This window comes from Stegastes partitus, unplaced genomic scaffold, assembly GCF_000690725.1.
Source record: "Stegastes partitus isolate 25-593 unplaced genomic scaffold, Stegastes_partitus-1.0.2 Scaffold58, whole genome shotgun sequence".
Classification (NCBI taxonomy): domain Eukaryota; kingdom Metazoa; phylum Chordata; class Actinopteri; family Pomacentridae; genus Stegastes; species Stegastes partitus.
In genome coordinates this window covers 187,557-207,346 of record NW_007577789.1, presented here as the reverse complement: position 1 = coordinate 207,346, position 19,790 = coordinate 187,557, and the positions used below count along the sequence as shown (strand labels likewise).

The window sequence follows — 19,790 nt, the reverse complement described above, 5'->3', positions numbered from 1 at the left end:
TTAAGACAAACCTTTTTCAGACATGGGATACATAACATTGCTGGTTTCAGTCTGTTAAAGTGACGGCATCCTGTCAATAACATAGAGGTAACTTTCCTAGTATTTTAGTATCGTTCATGTAGGACAGAGTGATCAATAATACGTAACAATGCAATAATAAACAAAAAACTAATTTTTAAGCAAAACTAATAGTCTAGTTTATTAAGGGTTTCTCTAATCACTGAACAGTCGATCCATGTGTGATGATAATCTAACTACCACTATAAACAGCATCCTGACACCTGTGATGGAGACTAAGATGCAAACCGATGATTGAAATGATTTAACTGTAGCTGATAAACTGTGACTCTGTGACGACTCATCGAACTGATGTAAAGAAAAGTACACAGAGTTAGTTGTGATGGATCCCGCCTGCATGCCTGGAATAATTTAGTTAATAGTTTAAGTATTTATTGAATTCATTGATGCTGTTGCTCCATTGTAAATGCGTAAGGTCATATGGATCCTGCTGCTGTTTAACACTGCAGGTGTTTAATAAACTCAGAGGAAAGTCTCCTACAAACAGCTGGAAGGAACAAACTAAACTTCAGCTCCTGTTGACATTTTGTTAAATCACACTGATTACCGGTGAGCCTCGTTAATATGTGCTGTTAGTCTGTTTTCATGGCAGTAGAGTTTTATTTTTAGGGACATTTTGGTTCGTAGCTTAAAAGATGTCAAATCAAAAGGCAAAGATGTGCTTTAATTTTGGCACGCAAACTGTGTGTGTTTTGCTTTTGCTGATGTGTTTGGACCAGTGTTGGTGCTGAAATGTGGAAAAAGATTTCTCTAAATGATGTTTGTGTGTGACCACATGCAGTTCAGACAGCGCGAAGGCAAGCTGCTGCATTCTGAACTGGCGTGTGAGGCGAAACAACGACTTGTGGTTGAAAGGAAGACATTACAGTTATGCAAGCCGTGAGAAAATGAATGCATGAATCACTTTTTCCAGATCTGAGTGTGAAAGAAATGATTTTAGTCTGGATATGGTATGAATATTTTTCAAAAATATTTTTAACATGGGGGTCAAAGGCTAAATTGGAATCAAGAAGGACTCCCAGATTTTTGGCAGTAAATTTTATGTTGGGTGGCGGTGGACCAAGGCTATTTTTACTGAGACAGATTTTTTTTTTTTTTTATTTTTGTGGCACTGGACAGAATCATATTTGATACTGAATAGTTTAACTAAAGGATTCTGTGATATCTGTGAGACAATCTGAGAGAGCAGCTGGGCTTCTTGGGCCACCAGGTCTAAGTGGGAGGTTTTATGTTGACCTCAGTCACTATCTTAATTTAGCGTGTTAGCGTGCTAGTTTTTCCGAATTATTACAAACACAAAGAGCATCTGAGGCTGATATGACATGTTTGCAGGTGTCATGAACCAAAATATAGGACCAGATAATGTTAAACAGCAAACTTACTGTATGTTTACGTCTAATAGTCATTTAGATGTTTCAGTCTGGACCAGTGCGGTGGACCAACTGACTGACTACCAAACATGACGCTGTGTTTTCGCGGTAAACCGTTTCTGTTCTCACACCGGCTGATGAGCTGCTGTATGGGCCATTGTGCCGCTCCTCATCCGTTCGCATCCATCATGTGAAAATGAGTTCGCATGCATCACTGCTAACATAATGTTCTTGAGAGGCTGAGAGAAAGGCTCACCTAACATGCAAGATGGCACAATAAAGAAGAACCCACTGACATTAATGAAAATGTATACCATTTAAAACTAGTAGAAGCAATGGCTGGGAGGAAGACAAAGCATTATTTATTAATAGGAAATGGCTAAGTGACTGGCTGTTGATGGCATGGGCTATTTTAATACCATCTCCATACACTTGATGTTCTTTGTTGCCACGTTTTCCAGCAAGAAAAAAAAGGCTATTATGTTGTCTTTTGTTGCTTATTGGAGCTGTTGACCTTGTATCCAGAATTATTGTAAAATAAAGAAACGTGGTAAAAAACTGGAGAAATGCTTTCAATGAAGATTCACAGAAACAGATATTGTAAGATTATAGCTAGCCCACATTAATTTTGAAGTCAAATTCAAGTAGAAACCTCCTTTTTGGAGGGACTAATGTCAATCAAAAGGACTCTGTAAGTTTTATAGGTCTTAACCGATAGACTGCATCTTCTGCTCTTGTGTGTGGAAGCTGCCTCTATAGGGATTAGGACAAAACACTCACGTACAAAAGTGCAGAGTAGTGATTTTTATTTAATAACAATAATAGATGCCAAAGGGGTGAAAGCAAGTACCTGTGCACTGTCGTAGTCCTGTTCCTCCTTAGTCCTAGTTGTATAGTCCATATTTACCTCGGTCTTCATCCTCCATCACTCCCTCCCTGCCCTCCCTCTCCCCTCATCTCCCTCAGTTTGTAACCTGAATACAGTAGCGCAGTGGACCAATCGATCACAGGGAGTCCTTTTTTTTCATCCCGGCAATTTTCCTCTGAGGAAAGGGGGAATAATGTGAGCTAACAGTGTGGAAAATCAATGCTCCACTGGCATAGAATAACTTGGAGTCTGGCTGGCAGAGAGTACCGGGCTCCATGAGGCCAGTTTGAGCGATAAAGCCACCCCACGTCCCGTCTCTCATCCTGCATGATATGCAGCTGCCCCTGCAGAGCTGCACTCACTCTCAACAGTAGGTTAACAGTTTTATTCCCCAAATCCTGTGGATTTATAAGGTGTACACTCATGCTACGAGGCTTTTAGTGCATAATGGGTGTGCGGACGCGGCTGTGTCTGCATGCGTATGTATGTGCTGCTGTTGTGTATGCACAGTGTGCCTGTGCATCACGGCTGAATCATGTATGTGCGCGAAAACCTTTAACATGTAAATCACTCCGACCTGTTGGCGGCCAAGCCATTACAAGCTCATGCTGTGCAGCCAAACATTGTTCAAAACGCAGAGAGCTTTGTTTTAAATTCTAGTGGAGAAGTTTCAAAAGATACAGAACAAGTCAAGCTGAATTTTGTCGAAAATTGAATAAAATGATGCACAAAATTGTTTCACTTGAAGGAACGATGCTGGCATAAAAGCCTTTTAAGGAATTTGAAACTTTCTATTGGTCTGAACATCAAGCTCGAAGGAAGAGATGAAATAAACCGGTACTGCGAGATGGAGCTAAAAGGAAGATATCAGTCTTAATTAACCCTAACGTAAAGGGAAGACTGCAGGCAGAGGGGATGTTTTAAAGTCTCCGTAATGTGTCAAACCCTTGATGGGGCAAGTGATCATATATGGTAACTTCCTTGGACGTTCAGTATGTCCACCCTGTGTTTCTCCTTGAGGTTGAAAAGCCATGTGCACTTTGATTTAGTTTTTATACTAGAGCCAATATCACTGCCTTAGGAAAAATGTCACTGAACAAATGTTCCTTTATAAACACTTTGTTACTGGTTTGCATTGAACTCCACTTTGATTTATTTGTTGAGATTTGTGCCACTAATACCACTACCCCAAGAAAAACGTCATCAAATTGACTTGCCAAGCACTTTATAAATACTTTATTATTTGTTGTGTAAGTGTCATTACCTCAAACTAAAAAGCTTCTAAATAAATGTTTTTTGCAGTTTTTCTTTTTTTTACTTTTTCTTTTATTTATTATAAATTCCCTTTTTTTTTTAAAACCGTACACGAGCAAGTTACCATATATGTTCACTTTATTAATCTTGATTTGCAACTTTTTTTTTTAAGTCACAAAAGTAACAATATCTTCAAATATCCTTCAATAGGGTTGAAATTTTCATTTTCCAAATATTTCAAGGAGTGCCCTATAAAGGGTTAACTGCAAGAAACATACGTCAAACCAACTCAGTATCCATCACTGGCACAGAGCATCACCTAAACACTGTCATTCTGCACTCACTGTGTATGTACAAAGTTTGTCACATGCAACGATACAGGAAAGCTTTGTTTCAGTGTGCGAAGGTTTCATAGTCAACAAGAAACTGTTTGACACCCTTTCATTTGTCAAAGCAGGATTGTCACAGGTACACCGCAAAGTGTGCCTGTGTGCATACATATGTGTGTGTGTGTCTTTTTTTTTTTTTTTTTTTTTCAGTGGTTCAATGTCCCTTCTTCAGCACCACCCCCACTGACCCGGGCCGGCTCAAACCTGCTGATGTTGCTCTTTGTGAAGTTTTTTCCTTTAAATGTGCTCCGAGTGAGAAAAAGATGAAACTTCAGCTGGATAGTTAGATAGATAGAGCTGTCAGGTAATGACTTAAGTTTTAATTTAGTTTACTTGCACAGCGTTGGAAGGTTTATGCATATGATTTTTATATTACAACACCACATAATCAAGCGAGCTACTGGTCTCTTCATTAAGAACTGCATGTTGTAACAAAGCGCGGATCCGCTTGGGAGACACCAGTCACATCTCGTCTTGCCAATTACACTTTGCATGATTCCTCCCCCAAATTAGGATGAGCCAAGATGGAAAATGATTCTTGGCATGTCGTGGGCCCTAATTATCCATTGAACAAATGGAAATATCATTGATGTTGTGTTCTTAATCCACCCGTAGACAGAGAGAGCAACAAAGCGCTCTGACAGCTTTTTGGCTTGTAGAAATACAATGAGAGAGTGCCGAGCAGTATGTTGTGATGAGCAGCCTGAGAGCTTAAACACATACCTTGTCATTAAAAGTTTATTTGTGGCTGATGCAGATCTCTAACTTCATCCCTTTCCTGATAGGATAACATGGTGTGTTGCCGATGACAACATGACAAAGACATCACGAACGCTAAGCTCCTCGGCGCTCGGGAGCGACAAAACACCATGAAAAAACAAATAGCATTGTGTTGCAGGAGAGTTTCAATTGTGCCGTTGTATTTAGAGTGCAAAAAAAAAAAAAAAAAAAAAACTTGAATCATAAGAACATACTCAGTGTGAATACAGGAAAAAATACAACCTCTCAAACACAGATTGGAAGAAGAAAATATCACCCATCCAATTTTCAAGCATCACTTCCATAGCGAGACACAAACAGATCCCAGCAGCTACCTCCAAACACTTCGCTTGTTATTCACAAATACACACCACAATGAGACAAATAATATTTTAAAAGAAACTTTAGATATGTTGTGCATCTGCAAATTTGACTTTATAGGAATAGCAGTGAAATAACATTACCATAAGCTTGGTGCAATGCATGCATAATAGATTGTTGTTTTCACTCTGCATATGGTAGGAGCTGGATTCGCTTCAAAGTGCACCAAATTTGCATGATTCGATGTGAGGGATTCTGGGATTAGAGAACACCACTTCCTCCCCCCCACCCCTCTTTTACTCTGCTATAGAAAGGTATCACATTCCCACAGATGGTGGGGAACATTGTGAAAATACTGCCATTACGATACAAAAGAGTAAGCACAGGAAACTAAGAAAATAAACACAGCAAGATTTTTTTTTCCCCCTTCTACCTCTAATTTAACAGTTTTATTCTGATGCATGCTTTTTTTTTTTTTTTAAATGAATCACTAATAAGTTCTGGCATCAGTTTTGTATTTTTTTTAATGCTCAGATCTGAAGTAATATTTTGAAAAGATTTCTGAAAAGTGTGGTCAAAGATTTCATTTCAGTTTCATCGCCGCTTCCGTGTTTTGACACTCGAGATATTGTGATTGAAAGGAAAAGTGACAGCTCTTACATGTGCCAGGAGAGACCAGCATCAACAGACGACACACTCCTTTACAGCTGCTGTTGCTGACATTCTTCACCCTTGTCTCCGATCACTTAAAAGTGACAGAAAACAGAGGAAGAGAGGAAAAAGCCTGTTTGACTGTAGACAAGCCCCAGAGGCTGCTACTGAACACTGTTCTGGCAAACAAGAACAAAGTGATTCACAAAGTATTAGCAGCACTTAGAGCTGTGCTGTTTATGAAAACCAAATGGCACAAGAGGAGTGAACTGCGTCCCTCCAAAGCTTCTGAATTATTTTCTCTTAAAAAAAAACAAAACTGCCTGTTGTCTTGTCATTGTGTCATTGTGCATTCCTAAATAACATGAACTGAAGGCATATGTCACAAGCGCTGGGAGGGGGTTTCACCGTAGTACGTACTTTTATGCAAATTACATGCCCATCAAAGATGAGCTGTCCCTCTTTCTCACTGGATAACCTGATTATAATTTAGATCAGGATGTCCATCTGTTAGGTGAACACCCACACAAGGCGTCATGCATATAGGATGAATGAAGCCGCCGTACGTCTCCCCCCCCCCACCTTCATTTCTTACTGAGAAACAATGTCAGAGAAGGCAGTCAAAGAAAAGGTTTTGTTTACGCCTGTCTCCTGCAGTTTTACCATCTATTTCTGCTCATCTGTGGCATTTTGTTCCAAATTGAGTGGATTTGCAGCGAGATGACACGGGGTGAAAATAGCAGGCCTATACCATACTGTCTCAGAGCGAACAAACCTTAACAAGCTAAATCTAGAATGGGTCTGATGATGAAACCAACACATAGTGGATTTTGTTGTTATAAAAAGCAAAAAGTCACTTCGAAAAATCCTGAATATGGTCACAATAAAACCAAGAATGAGTGAGGACTCAGACAAATATGTTCCTGCATTAAAACAGTGCAGGCAGATGCATTAGTGGGGGCATGTTGTTAAATAATCCATTCCAGTTTGACCAATAAACTAATGCATTTAAAGGTTTACCAGACACCAAAGAACTGTAAAACTCAAAGAAAACAATCACAATGGCAAATATTTTATCTTTTGTTGCAACAATCACACAGTAAAAAGTAGAAATCTGGTGTTCACATGACCAAAAATGTCCAGAATATCTCATTAAATTCTATCCGTTCTTTTTAGCATAGAAGTTTCTCAACAACTGAATGGATGTTGTGAAGCAACCAAGTGCACAGTGTGTTTAAAATGGCAGTTAATAGGTTTGTCGATGCTGCTTGTGGAATATTGTCCGACTCGGGCTGGGTGAAGTTGACGGACATGTTGGGGGGCCATGATCACGTCGTCCGACACATCAGCCTAAAGCATCACATGGCAGACTGTCTGTCGCACCATGCTGTCTGAAATGATTTCATGCCAATAGCTCCTCGATTTTGCATTGTGTTTTGAATAACGCTGGTGTGTGAAATGTGGCCCTTTGTTGTCACCGGTCACGCCACCTTGTCCTTCAAGCCATATCTGATTAACTCAATATGTGAAAATTAGTTCCAAGATTTTTTGTGCAGAATTAGCTAAAAGTGCCCTTTTTCTAGTTATGACATGAGAAATTAGATTTAAAACTTGTTTTTCTAAGGCAGAAAAGAAGATAATTTACTCTGTTGGTGTATTTGATTGGATGATGCAGTTGCCAGGTAATACCACATTGCAGCAAATGACCTGTTTTGCTGTGTGTTCCCTGCACAGTGTGGACAGACTGGTCCCTAAAAATGAGAGCGCTGCTGGTGATGTGAACACAGCCTAGGGGTCTACAGCCAAGATAGCTGCACGGTGAAGCTGTATTTAGACAGTGCTGGTCGCTAACAGGCTGGTTTAAAGCAGGTATATTGTTTACCATCGTCACTGCTACAGAGTTAGCATGCTCACATTTGCTAATTAGCAGGAAACACAGACTAGCAGAACCATTTGCAATAAACAATGCAAGTAATATGAAATAAAGCTGTCAGGTAGGGATGTGTGTTTTTTTTTTCTCCAGTCCTCCTGGTGTGATCACTTTAGAAAAGCAGATTACTTTAAGTCACCCAGGTATTGAAATATCAGTGTCTGAGATCCATGTTTCTAATGTCAGCGTATGGATTTTTGCTTGTGGTATCTTTAGAGCCTTGAAATTTTTAGATTTTTAAAAATTCAACATGAATGTGTGGGAGGAAGAAGTTCAGATCAAAACTGACCTGCATGTAGCTCAACTCTCAGACATAAATCTCAAAAACCTGATCATGAATACCTCCAATGCTCCAATTAGATAAGTTAGAAAATGTATATTTTTTTGTAATTTGGGACGCCTGATTATTCCCTGCTTTGCTGATAGACAGAAATTCTCACAGTGCAGTTATTATCAGCACTCATATTTTGGATTAAAAATTGTGTTTGATCAGCAAACTGAAGATTTTGACAAATCCACAGGTGACATATCTTCCATCAGTTTGAAGGGATAATCTGGTTCTCTGCAAAATGATTTCCTCCTTGCAGGTGAACCAGAGAATCTGACAGAGAAAGAGACAAGCTGTTAAAGTGTGTCCTTCTGGCAGGTGGTAGAGGATCAGGTCTTGTGATGCCCCTGACCTAATAAGGCCAGGTCTGGACTATCAGCTGAGAATCAGGTGCTTGCTAAATATTTAGGAGGATGAAGGCTTCCTGCTGTGGCACTCATCATAAGGCTCGGCTCAGGGCTTCCTCTCTGTGTCTCGCTCACTGGCTCACTCTTGTGTCCTTGTTCTTTCGCCGTTGTTGTCCTCCAGTCTGCAAATGATCGCATCTACCGTAGGCATCCAAGAGATTTTGTGTAGGAAGAAAGTATTTTTGTGTGGGAAGAAATGGCTTTTAAAAACAAAGGGTTTCAGTTCTCTGAGAGGATTTCAAGTTTCTTTTAAGCCCCCTAACATTGTTAGAGGTGATCGCTGCCACTGTTTAGGCTTTCATTGTTAATTATTAATAATAATAATGTTGTTCAGTAATTTGATGCCGTTTGTACACTTCCTCAGCTAATAGCTTTGGCAAGCACGTGCAAAATGTAAAAAAAAAAAAAAGAAGAATCCTGTATCATGTGGCATGAACCAAATTAAACACCACTATATTGTTCATTTTTACAGTTAAATTAAGCCTGATGATGAGGCCGTCTGAAGCCTCTCATACTTTAAATGGAGCAAATTCTGCTGTCTGTTTTTCTTTTCCCAGTCCAAGCGGTACGTAGCTGAATCCTCGCTGATTAAATTCCACCATAAATGATTATACTTAATGAAATGCAAGCAATTAAAGTAAAAGCCTGATCAAATGGTGGCTCACTGTCAGTCACATACGCTGACATGTAATTGAAAATGTCCCCTTTCTCCTGCTCCCCACTGCACCTGTAATATGAATCCGTTTAAAAACAGATCTGGTTCCCCCGACTGCGACAGGCCGAGTAGATGATACTTAATCAACTAATTGACACAACAAAGACCTTTTCGAATAAGTGCGTTCAATAACATGTGGTCCCTCTCGTGTTTAAGGCTGAATTATTTATCGCCTATAGCATTAAATGGTTTGCATCCGAACTGCAGTACTTTCGGTTGCCGATGAACTTGTCGGGCGGCGAAGGTTAAAGGTCAAACTAAAGTGAACAAACACCGCAGCAACACAGCAAATCACGATAAACATTAAACTAGCTGGCACCTTCTGGGAAAAAAAAAAACAACAAAAAAGATTTTTCAGACATAAAAAAAAAAAAAAACCTGAAGCCGGAGTTTCATTGATCAGCTATAGCATTAAATGTTATTACTCGTCAGGCTTTCTGGATCAAAGGTAATTATTTATAATTCACCTTTCCAAAATCCTGTGATGCCGCTCTGTACTACAAAAGCAACAGAGAACAGAGAACACAATTTAATGGATTACCATTTTTCCTGTGCCTTATGACACAATGACACAATTACCTTAAAGCTTATTTTCGAGGCGGGCAAAAGAGGATTGGGTGACAGAAAAATAAGGCGGATAATATTCTCTCTTGTATTTAACTTAGACAAACTTACAGGCTCCTCAAGGCGTTAACCGTTTCCTGCTCCTTTCCGTCATGCTGCAGAGAAGAAGAAGAAGAAGAGGAAGGGGCCCTGTGTACTGCAGCTACAGGTCATTGTTGGCCTTCAGATGAACTAAGTGACAATAATTGAGTTAAGAGGGGAAACAAATGATGTCACGAGTGCATGAAGTGGAAAGAGTCGACTGATTTATTTTTCAAAACAATACATGCCAGAGCAAATCAGTTTTATTAGGAGGTGTGCGGGGTAGGGGGGGTGGGGTGGGGAGTCAAACTGTATCTGTGGTTCAGGCCGTTTCGCTGCAGCGCTACAAAGGCTGACTGTGTTCATCAAAGATTAACTTCTTTGCAAGGAGACAAAAAGTCGCTGTTGTCTGTGACTGATAGCGAAACAAAGTCAGGGAATGGTGGTAGAAATGTGTGAAAATATGGTCGTCCTTTCTGACTCGGTGTAAAGGCTAATAACGTCACTGCTATTGTTAGAAACGATGTTCCACAGTTGTTGTTCCAACTGTGCACAAAAACTTTGTGAGCTGTTTAACTGCTGCTGACAAATTCTCGTTGCGTTAATCCCCATTATTGTCAGGCGTGGTTTTAAAGGACAGCAGTCAGATAGCACGAGCAGTAAACACACACTCCTTTGACCAGCGACTATAAAAGGTGACCTTAAAATGCAGCTTTATTCAAATCACATGGCGCCACAGATGACAGGAGATGTCATTTAGAGCCATAATCAGACGCTTTAATTCCACGACTCCACCGTTTGTCGTCTGAGAAATTGTTCCAGACAGCTCTGGACAGATGTGTGTGACAACGTGCCCCAAAATGTCCACCAACTTCAGCACTGACACCCTCAATAACTCCATGTGCAATGCAGAAGCAGGGTTCATCACCGACTTGGGATTTCTAGTCTAAGACTCCACTCTTGATCTGCACATTGTCATCTCCAATATAGTTGTGCTTGGTTGTTTGACTCTGTTGTAGAGATGCCATGTGTTTAAACAACAATAATGCTCATTCAAGTTGAAAAAAAAATAGAATTTACTAACATTTTCCATGCTGGGTTTTGATTTTCAGCAACATGTGAATATAAAAATACACTTTTACATGTAAAAATACTGAAATTAAAATTTACCAAATTGTTCATCCATCCAATATCTATACACCCCTTAATCCTCACTACGGTCACGAGGGACAGGACACCAGTCCATCACAGGGCTACAGACAACCAAGCACACCCACATTCACACCTACGGACAATTAAAATCACCAGTTAACCTCAACATGTTGTTGTACTGTGTGGGAGGAAGAACTCACGCTGCACGGGGAGAACATGCAAACTCCACGCAGAAAGATCCCGGGTGTCCTCACCGGGATGCGAACCGGCGACCTTCTTGCTGCGAGGCAACAGTGCTAACCACTTTTCCACCTTGCAGCCCAGCACCAGTGTGTGATCAGCATACTGTTTAGAAAAGCAAAAGCACTTTTTACTTTCAGAATATTCTATTATTGTCCTACTGTTGCTGCTGCCTTCATTTGAAAGCAGCATTTAATGTTGCTGCTGGTCCAGGAGGAGCTAATTCATTGATTTATTTTTATGTAGCCCAATTGAAGCTACTCTGTACATGATGCGGTGATTTAGGATTTCTCCATATTTTAAACGCTGAACTGCAACCGTCAATATTTCTGCACTGTTCTGTAAATACAACACTCTGTGCTAACAGGTTGCTACCTTTCTTTTCTAGCCAGTGTCAGTGATAAACAAATCATTGTTCATCACTTCATTAGCCGTTACTCAGAGCATCTTTCTAGTTGTTGTGTTGTCCATATTCACTATAATTACATTCTGCACACATTTATAGCCTCACTAATTCTGATTCTATGTACTGTAATTCTGCACAACACAATGCTCTTAAAGCATTTACTGTTGCAGCGCAAGCGATGTCTCAGGCAGAATCTGTGTTGGAAATAACACAAAACATTGTCCACGCTGCTCCTAACAGCCCCAACATACATCACAGGTTGATAGTGTCACAATATCAACTCAAAGAAGAGCGCTAATGATGTGAAATAGGCCTGAAGGACGCGCTGAGTTGTTGACATTCAACTGTGGGAACTCATTCGATTCCAGTGTGGAGGGGGGAAGAAGGAAAAAAAAGAGACAGAGGAATGATTAAAGTGACAAAGGTTCTGTCTGCCCTTGTCCTTTAAGTGACTGACGACTTCACAGAAGAGATACTAATTGCGCGCGGGATGAAAGTGGCCACAATTATTTCCCTATAATGGCACAGATGCATCCATTTCAAAGAGAGGTTGCAAATTCAGATGAAGTTTACTTGATTAAGCCTGAGTCGAGGGCCTGTGTTCCTGCATGTTTAGGTTTGAGTGGCGCTGAGTGACTTCACATGTAAGGATGTTGGATCCGATGCATTTATATGCAACGTATGACTAAAATTAAACGTGAATACATTTGGGTTATACGCTCTATTTCTATTACTGTCTATCTAAAAAGCTTGATCACTATTAGTCAGAGATTTATCTAAACATCTAAGCTGCAAAGTTTAAAAGGTCAGAGGCAACATCCCCATTTCCCCACAGCCGAGGAGATTGTTCAGCTTCTTCAATCAGGTTAAACAGGATCTAATTCATCTTTTAGAGAATTTGGGCTGCACTAAAAAAAAATAAAAAGAAGAAGAAGAAGAAGCAATTGTCCCAGTTTTAGTGTCGTCAACAGTCTCAAGCACACTGTGGCGTTAACTTTTGTGAGAAGTTTCCCTGTCTGTAGGTGTGTGGTAAAGCTTGTTGTACTGAGCTAGAACATGACTCATAATCCCAGATGACTCATGTGGTGAGCTGAAGTTACACTAAGGTTCACAATATATGCTGATTGGCATTCTGATACAGGATGGGACGTCCTTACAACACTTCCTCTTTTTGTTGACTTGTCATTGGTGGTGGTGGTGGTGGGGGGGGGTTGGAGGTTTTTCAACTGTGCTTATCTCTTGATATGAAAAACTGCAGAGGGAACTAGAAAGTCTGTTAAACATTCACTTAGCTGCAACAAGAGATGCAGTCATTGAAACTAGCTTAAAGGGATATGGTAGCTTTAGATATCGCAGCAAATGATGCACTGTGAACGCAGCTCCGAGCGCCTTGGGCCAACACGGTGACTAATGCATTTAGCTGCGATTAAACAACTATATACTTAATGTGAAAACGCTTTACGAGAAAGAGGAGGGAAAACATGAAACCTGGTTGTGTAACTATTATTTATAACAAGTTTTTAAGGTTCTATCCTCCCCCAAAAAATCACACATTCACTTTTTTTTTTTTAAATAACTCACCATTTAAATTATGTTTTGAATGCATTGTGGGAAAAGGATGCAATAACTTACTGTGTATATGTCATTGTGGGCTAAGCTTTTCCCCATTGTTTGTCACAAGCCAATCACACTGAAGAACAAAAGCAAGCCTTCTAAAAGAGGCTTGAGCTCAGGAAAAATGTATGGCCAGAACGAAACGTACCATAATTGAAGCCACACACACACACACACACACACACACACAAGCACACGTCGCAATTTAAATAAATGTAACTGCACATTGTGTGTCTTTGCACTTTTCAAATACCACTGGGAAAATGCAGTTTCTGGGTCACAGCAGTGGGAGAAAAAAAAAAAAAAAAGAGCCGTGGAGAAACGCATTTAATACTTTTGACTTTCCAATAAGGCGTGGACACATGCCTTCTGTACTGTACGCACTGGAATGCACGTTGATGTCAAAAACACCCTTTTGAAAGCACTCTTTGATGTTTTAACACTTACAAGACGCCCCTGCAATTTGCCGAATTATCAAAACATTTGATCAGCGTGCATCTTGCTGCTACGTATCAGGCCCAGTCTCTTTGTACTCATATAATAGGATCTATAAACGTGTATTACGTTTGTGGTGGTGTTACAGTGCTTCAGTCAAATAGAAGATACCTCCGTGGAAGGCCGGTCGGTGTCGTGTTCCCATTTGCATGAGCAAGAGAGGACATCAGATCTCTGTGTTGACATTGGACTCATTCACTGATGTTTGCTGGTGAGCTCGCACAGGACGGATGCAAACATGGCCGCACTTGAAGGAGCTGGTTCTCCTCGGTATTTTCAGGTCAGTGGCTTTCATCAGATGTAATGGGGTGGTGCCGCTGGTAAATTATGAATGAAGAACCACTCTGTGGACGAAGAGGAAGGATGATGCAGATTATTCATCCCGGCTTCCTTCGATGCCACTTCTCAGCAGAGGGATTTTCACGCCGGGGGGGATGAGGACTGTATTACTCAATAGTGTAAAATAAGTAGATTACAGCTTGCAACCGGCGACTGGTATCACCATCTGGATTATGGTGTAGATCATTGGGGAGGTGGGGGGGTTCCCAAACTTTTTAATGTCAAAGACTTCCGAATCGATATACATTCAGCCTCCAGCTTGTGATAAGATTTTATCTGAAGTTGCTTCTGCACGGAGATATTTTTGCGGTAGCTGTTGAATCTGTCACTTATTCGATTATTTGCACATCTTGTTATGTGTTTCTTTTACCTGGACAGTCACTGAAATCAGGATATTTTGTTTTTTTAAAGAGGGTTCTGGTACAATTTACAAAAAAAACATGGTCTTGGGAGGTGACTGTACATGGACTTTAGCTTCGAGGGTTGATGATACTGATAATGTGTACGTGGGGAAGCTGAAACAGAAAAATGATGGAGACGATAATGAGACGGTCAGAGCACACCTGAACCTCAGCAGTACTTCCCCCCTCCCGCCCTTCTATTTTCTGTTTGCAGCGACTACAAGCGAGCTATTTAGCGGCAGAATAAATGTTTTTAATTTGCTTTTAAAACACGGCGGTGTCTGGCGGTTCGGCGGGCCTGGGGCTACACATCAGCGACGTGGCGGGGGAGAGAATGATGGCTGCTGATCACGCAGTACGCCGGGCCGCTGATGACTTTATCGGAACGGATCAAGTTATGGATGATTAATTCAGACACCCGATCGATGCTCGCTGTTGGGGCCTTTCCTGACCTTACAGGCCTTTATTATGTCGTGCAAAGCGACGTATGTAAAGAACCTTTTTTTTGAAGCAGTTAAGAAATGTCCTTAAAGTCTAGGTCGAACTATTCTTCCTTCACAGTTCTTCATCTTCTTTTTACTTTATTTACCCATATTTCAGCTCACTGGGCTGTGGTAAATCAGTAAGTAAGCCTGTAAGTCAATCTTTTTCTTTGCTTTTTTCTTCTTTTTTTTTTTACTCAGTAACTTTTGCAAAAAAATCTCTCACCTGTGTCTGTCCCAATTCCTGAGCTCATGATTATAAAAATGTATCAGTGAGCAGCCAACTGCGCTGGGCCCTGGATAAGAAACACTGATGTGGTCGATCTTCAGCTCTAAAATGATCCCGTACTGTTTTCTGTCTGCTGTCTGATGGAGGTGTAGGAGGAAAGAGAGGGAGAGAGAGAGAGCAGAGGCAGAAAGGGGGGAAGAAAAAAGGAGGGGAGGGTCCTGGAGAGAAGAAATAAGGTTGAGCTCTGATGAGGATGAATAGTGAAGAGAGAAAGAGGGGGGATAAGGAGGAGGAGGAGGGTAGGATGAAGAGGAAAATGGGGGAGTAGGGACTGAGAGGAGGGGAGAAAAAGGGGGTGGAAATAAAAAAAAATAGGTAAGGTGGGGAGAGAGAGAGAGAGAGAGGGTGCTGAGAGGGGTCTAACTCTGGCATAAAAGTAAATTCAAATACATTATTCATGGATCTCTGTGTCAAAATATCATTTACGTGTGCTGTGTTGACTCATGGCTCGTAAAATGAGAAGGACATGAAAAGAAAGAAAGGAGGGAGGAAATAAACAACTCGGGCAGGCTTTCTCTATTCTTGGCCTGAAAAATATAAGAAAAAAAAACAAAAAACGGAACCCTGGTGTACTCTCCTTCAACTTATTAGGCATCAATTATTTATCGTACCCTCTGTTTATTATTCTTTATCCACGTAATAAGCAGCCAACTTGTCAGGAGAAAGTCCTCAAATCCGTCTTCAAAGTTTGCAGGGTTTGAAAGGGGTCTGAAGGAGGTTCTGGTGCGCTAGAGCAGAAAGTGTCCCAAATAAATGGTAATAAATAAAGAAAAAATCCTCTCTTGTTATTGACCTTAAAACTCACTGGGTATTCGAGGGCGACAATTTTCAAATCAACCCTAATTGCCCTGTCAATGAATCTTCGAGTCTTCAATCACCTGCTTAAAATCTGGGCCAAGATAACCAGCTGTTTGGGTTCTTTTTTTTTTTCCCCCCCGCCACATTTGAATCTTTTGGATTTTCGGTCTAATGAGAGCTTCTTGCTACTGTACCATCATCAAACCTCACAGTCGCTCTGTTCAGGCGGCCCACCGGCTTCACGCAAATCCACCGACACCACAGCAGCCCCTACAGATGCTGGGCGGTACTACCACTACAGTCGGCCTCAGTCATGTTTAATTACAGTAATAGTGGTTTCCAAACGGCGGGTTGATTGCAAGATCAATTCGAGGGGTCACGAAACGATTAACAGGATAGGAAAGCAGACGAAACCTTTATACTGCGCAAAATTATTATCCTTTTTTTTTTTCTCCCCAGATGCTCCTTTTTAATCCTTTTGCTTTTCTTGTGAATTACCAGATAGTTTTTTTTTTTTAACCTCTCGAGGCGGCTAAAAATAATTCAAACACAGGACGGGAGAACACATGTGCACGCACGAAATATCACTTTGTGCATGACAAATGACACGAAATAATGGCTCATGAGTAGACGCTGCTTTGTTAAGAAGGTTTATGAGGTAAAAAAAAAAAACCATCTGCTTTTGGTGCTGCTGACATTTTGGAGAGTCAGGACAGGACGGCGTGAAGTTTGAGACCAAAATGTCAACAATCTGACAATAACCAGGCACAGTTTTCATGTCAAGTCAGAGAATAAGTACGATTTTATGCATTTAAAACAAAAAACCTGATGTAATGCAAACACACAAACAGCAACATAAAGCAGTGTTTGATTTAAGGTACCATATGTTACAATATGTTCCTTGCACTTTCTATTTTCTTCTTGTTTCGTATATACTGTGTAGGCATTCATTTATATAGATGTGTGTGTGTATATGTATATATATGTATGTGTGTGTATCCAGTGAGGGTAGGGGGGCACATATGACCTGCTCCACTTTTATTTTGATTTATAAGGCTGGTAGAGAGCATCATCACAGAATCGCTTCATCTTCTCTCCTTTATTACACCACATTTGTTTTCATTTTACTCCCAAGGCCTGGCTGAATACATTACAGATTTCCCATGGGGCCGCGGGGGCCAGCTTCTCCGCCACGGGAGACAATGGGATGACGGGGAGGGATTTCTGAGCATGCTTCATCATTAGGAGCATTAGTATTATTTTGACTTCAAAACACTACGGCGGGATTATCATTATTCTTGGTGTGAGAGCCGTAAAGCAGGCGCATCGGTCAAGCGTATTGATCACCAACAATAACAATTGCTCGAGCCGGTCGGGATAATTAGGGACGTTCAAAGTGCCAGGTGTCAGGAGTGGCATTTTTTTAAGAACTTAATTTGAAAGAATTCACTCTTTCTAATGGGAAAATAACAGTGTGATGTGTTTTACACCCCAATCTGAAACTTTCTGTTTCAACAGCAGAGAAACAAACATGTTCTGGCCTCTTTAATGATGCAGCATCTCCCTACCTTTGGTGATTTAGATGAGACAAGCAGCCTCCCCCACATCCCTTCATGCTACCCAGCAGTCATTCTTTTTTTTTTTTTTTTCCTCCGTTTTTTATGCCTGAGGGTAAAGTGGGACACAAAATCTGATTCAGTCTTAGGAAGATAACTAAGAGTAGAACATTACAGTGGAGATAATATGGCAATCGAGTTTAGCATACAGAGGTCAATGGTGGGTTAATGCATAATGTAATACATGATTCACTGTTGGATCCTGTGGAGGAGGGGCCTGGAGGTCAAGGGGTGGCTCTCAGACTTGTTTGGGTCAGACGGGGAAAAAATATAAGCACAAGAAAAGGGGAATTATGTCCATTTATCATGTTTGTCATATGACTTTGGGCCCAAAAGATTTGTTTTCTCACTGCACAGGAATTCTAACTATAATTTGCTGCCAGAAAAAGGAAAAATGATGGAAATATACATCCAGGCAATAATCATTTGCTGTTAAAAGAGGTCAAAATTGAATTTTACAAAGGCAGAAAATAAGAAAAAATTGCAGCAGTTATTAATACTTGCTGATACGGTTTCATTTGACTTAATGCCAGTATTATTTTGCCTTCCCTTGGTTTTCTTATGCACAGATTTGCTAGTGTCCATCTCCATATTCCATCGACCACCCCATCCTTGGTAACAATAGAAAAGGCACAAAAAAAGGCCATGAAAAAAGGCTCATTTTAGGCTCTCGACATTTCTCACAACTCCAGTCGTCGCCACACCTGCTGCAACTTTCACTTACAATCACACTGAACCATCTTTTTTTTTTTTTTTTTTCCCCCTCCTGCCTCATTCACATGTTCAACATTCACAGCCAGGAGTGAAACTGATAGCATCTACATCATTTCAAGGACATACAATAACACCCACTAGCCGAGCCTTGTTACATGAATACATAGAGGAAAGGTTTCCAGCAACACTATTCCATTATTGAATTCCCAAGGACAAGAGGAAAAAGGGAAAACATTGGGGGGGGAAATGAAAAGGGAGGAGGTGATTTTTTAAGGTTTTGGTGTGGCCAGAATGCAACGTAAAATACATTTTTCCACCAAATTACGAAAAACACTATAACCTTGTTTATGTGTTTTGAGCAGATAAACACATGCAACACTCGGCCTTGGAAGTGTCAGATATAGTCAGATGGCGTATGAAAGCAAACGACAATAAGATCTCAAATCTCCAAAAGCCCACAGATGAGGCCCCATTGGCTACTGAGCGTGCAATAAGCAAGGCGGACGGACATGTAAATTGCACGGTCCTTCCACTCCTGGGGGTAAAATTACTCCTCAACTGCTCGCTGCACCCTGTATAATAACCCTCTGGATTCTCCTTGTTGGAGGATTTGGGGGATACCTGTCAATCAAATCAAAGCAAGACAGAATACATTTACATAGTTGCACTACATTGCAGCATCTAAAGACATATTTCACTGCAAAGATTTAGATTTTGACCAAAAAAAAAAGTAGATTATCAGATTCAGTCGCATCTTTGGATCCTAAACATTCATACAATCGTTCTGAATGCTAAATCATGTCTATTGTAAGGCAGTGATTTCCGTTCAGCAGTAATTATGTTTCATTATAAAACTCCTTTGATTGGTGGAAGAGCCAAAAAAAATAAAAAATAGATTCAGGCTGCTGAGATATTCGACTGGAGACACCCACCAAGAGGTATTTTAAAGGTACTGCACCCATTCTGACAGACTGCATTGAGACAATAAGGTTCAAGTGGATGGTGACAGCAGACGCCTTAAAACACCTTATAAATCAACCGCTGATTTTGTTCCCAATACAGTTTATTAACTTAAAGTATTGGCTCACGGAAAGGAAAATACTTTTAAGGTATTTCTTTTTGCCAGTTACTAATGCAACATATTTGCCAGAGTAACACTTTTATACATTTTTCATACAGCTACGTTTGTTTATTTATTTAGCTACAGTTAATTTACAGGACACTTTGGGATTTTACATGCAAAACATATTTATAAAATATAAAGTGATGTAGTACAGATAACACAAAGTAGCTTGTTTGTTATGCTTGTTATGCTATATGATAATATCTACAAGGTCCAGTAATGTTTTTAGCAGTGTTTTGTTTTTCTTAGTTACTAGAATGTTGTATTTTAACAGGTAGGGCGTTCTCGTTCTCTAAAGACTTTGTTAAATCAAATGTTTTCTGAATGTTGTATTGGGAACATCCCAATACAACATTCGTAACTGAGAGAAGTAGCCTGGACAACTAAGATAAGTATCGTATACAAC

General features: G+C 40.4%; 1 long non-coding RNA gene across 1 annotated transcript in view; it reads left to right on the top strand.

Moving 5' to 3' along the window:
• The first annotated feature begins 13,820 nt into the window (after nt 1–13,820).
• The window catches only part of LOC103353000 (uncharacterized), a 10,904-nt gene continuing 4,934 nt past the window's right edge, over nt 13,821–19,790 (top strand). The window contains exon 1 of the long non-coding RNA XR_519987.1: nt 13,821–13,902. This is a non-coding gene — a long non-coding RNA (uncharacterized LOC103353000). The remainder of the gene's footprint in view (nt 13,903–19,790) is intronic.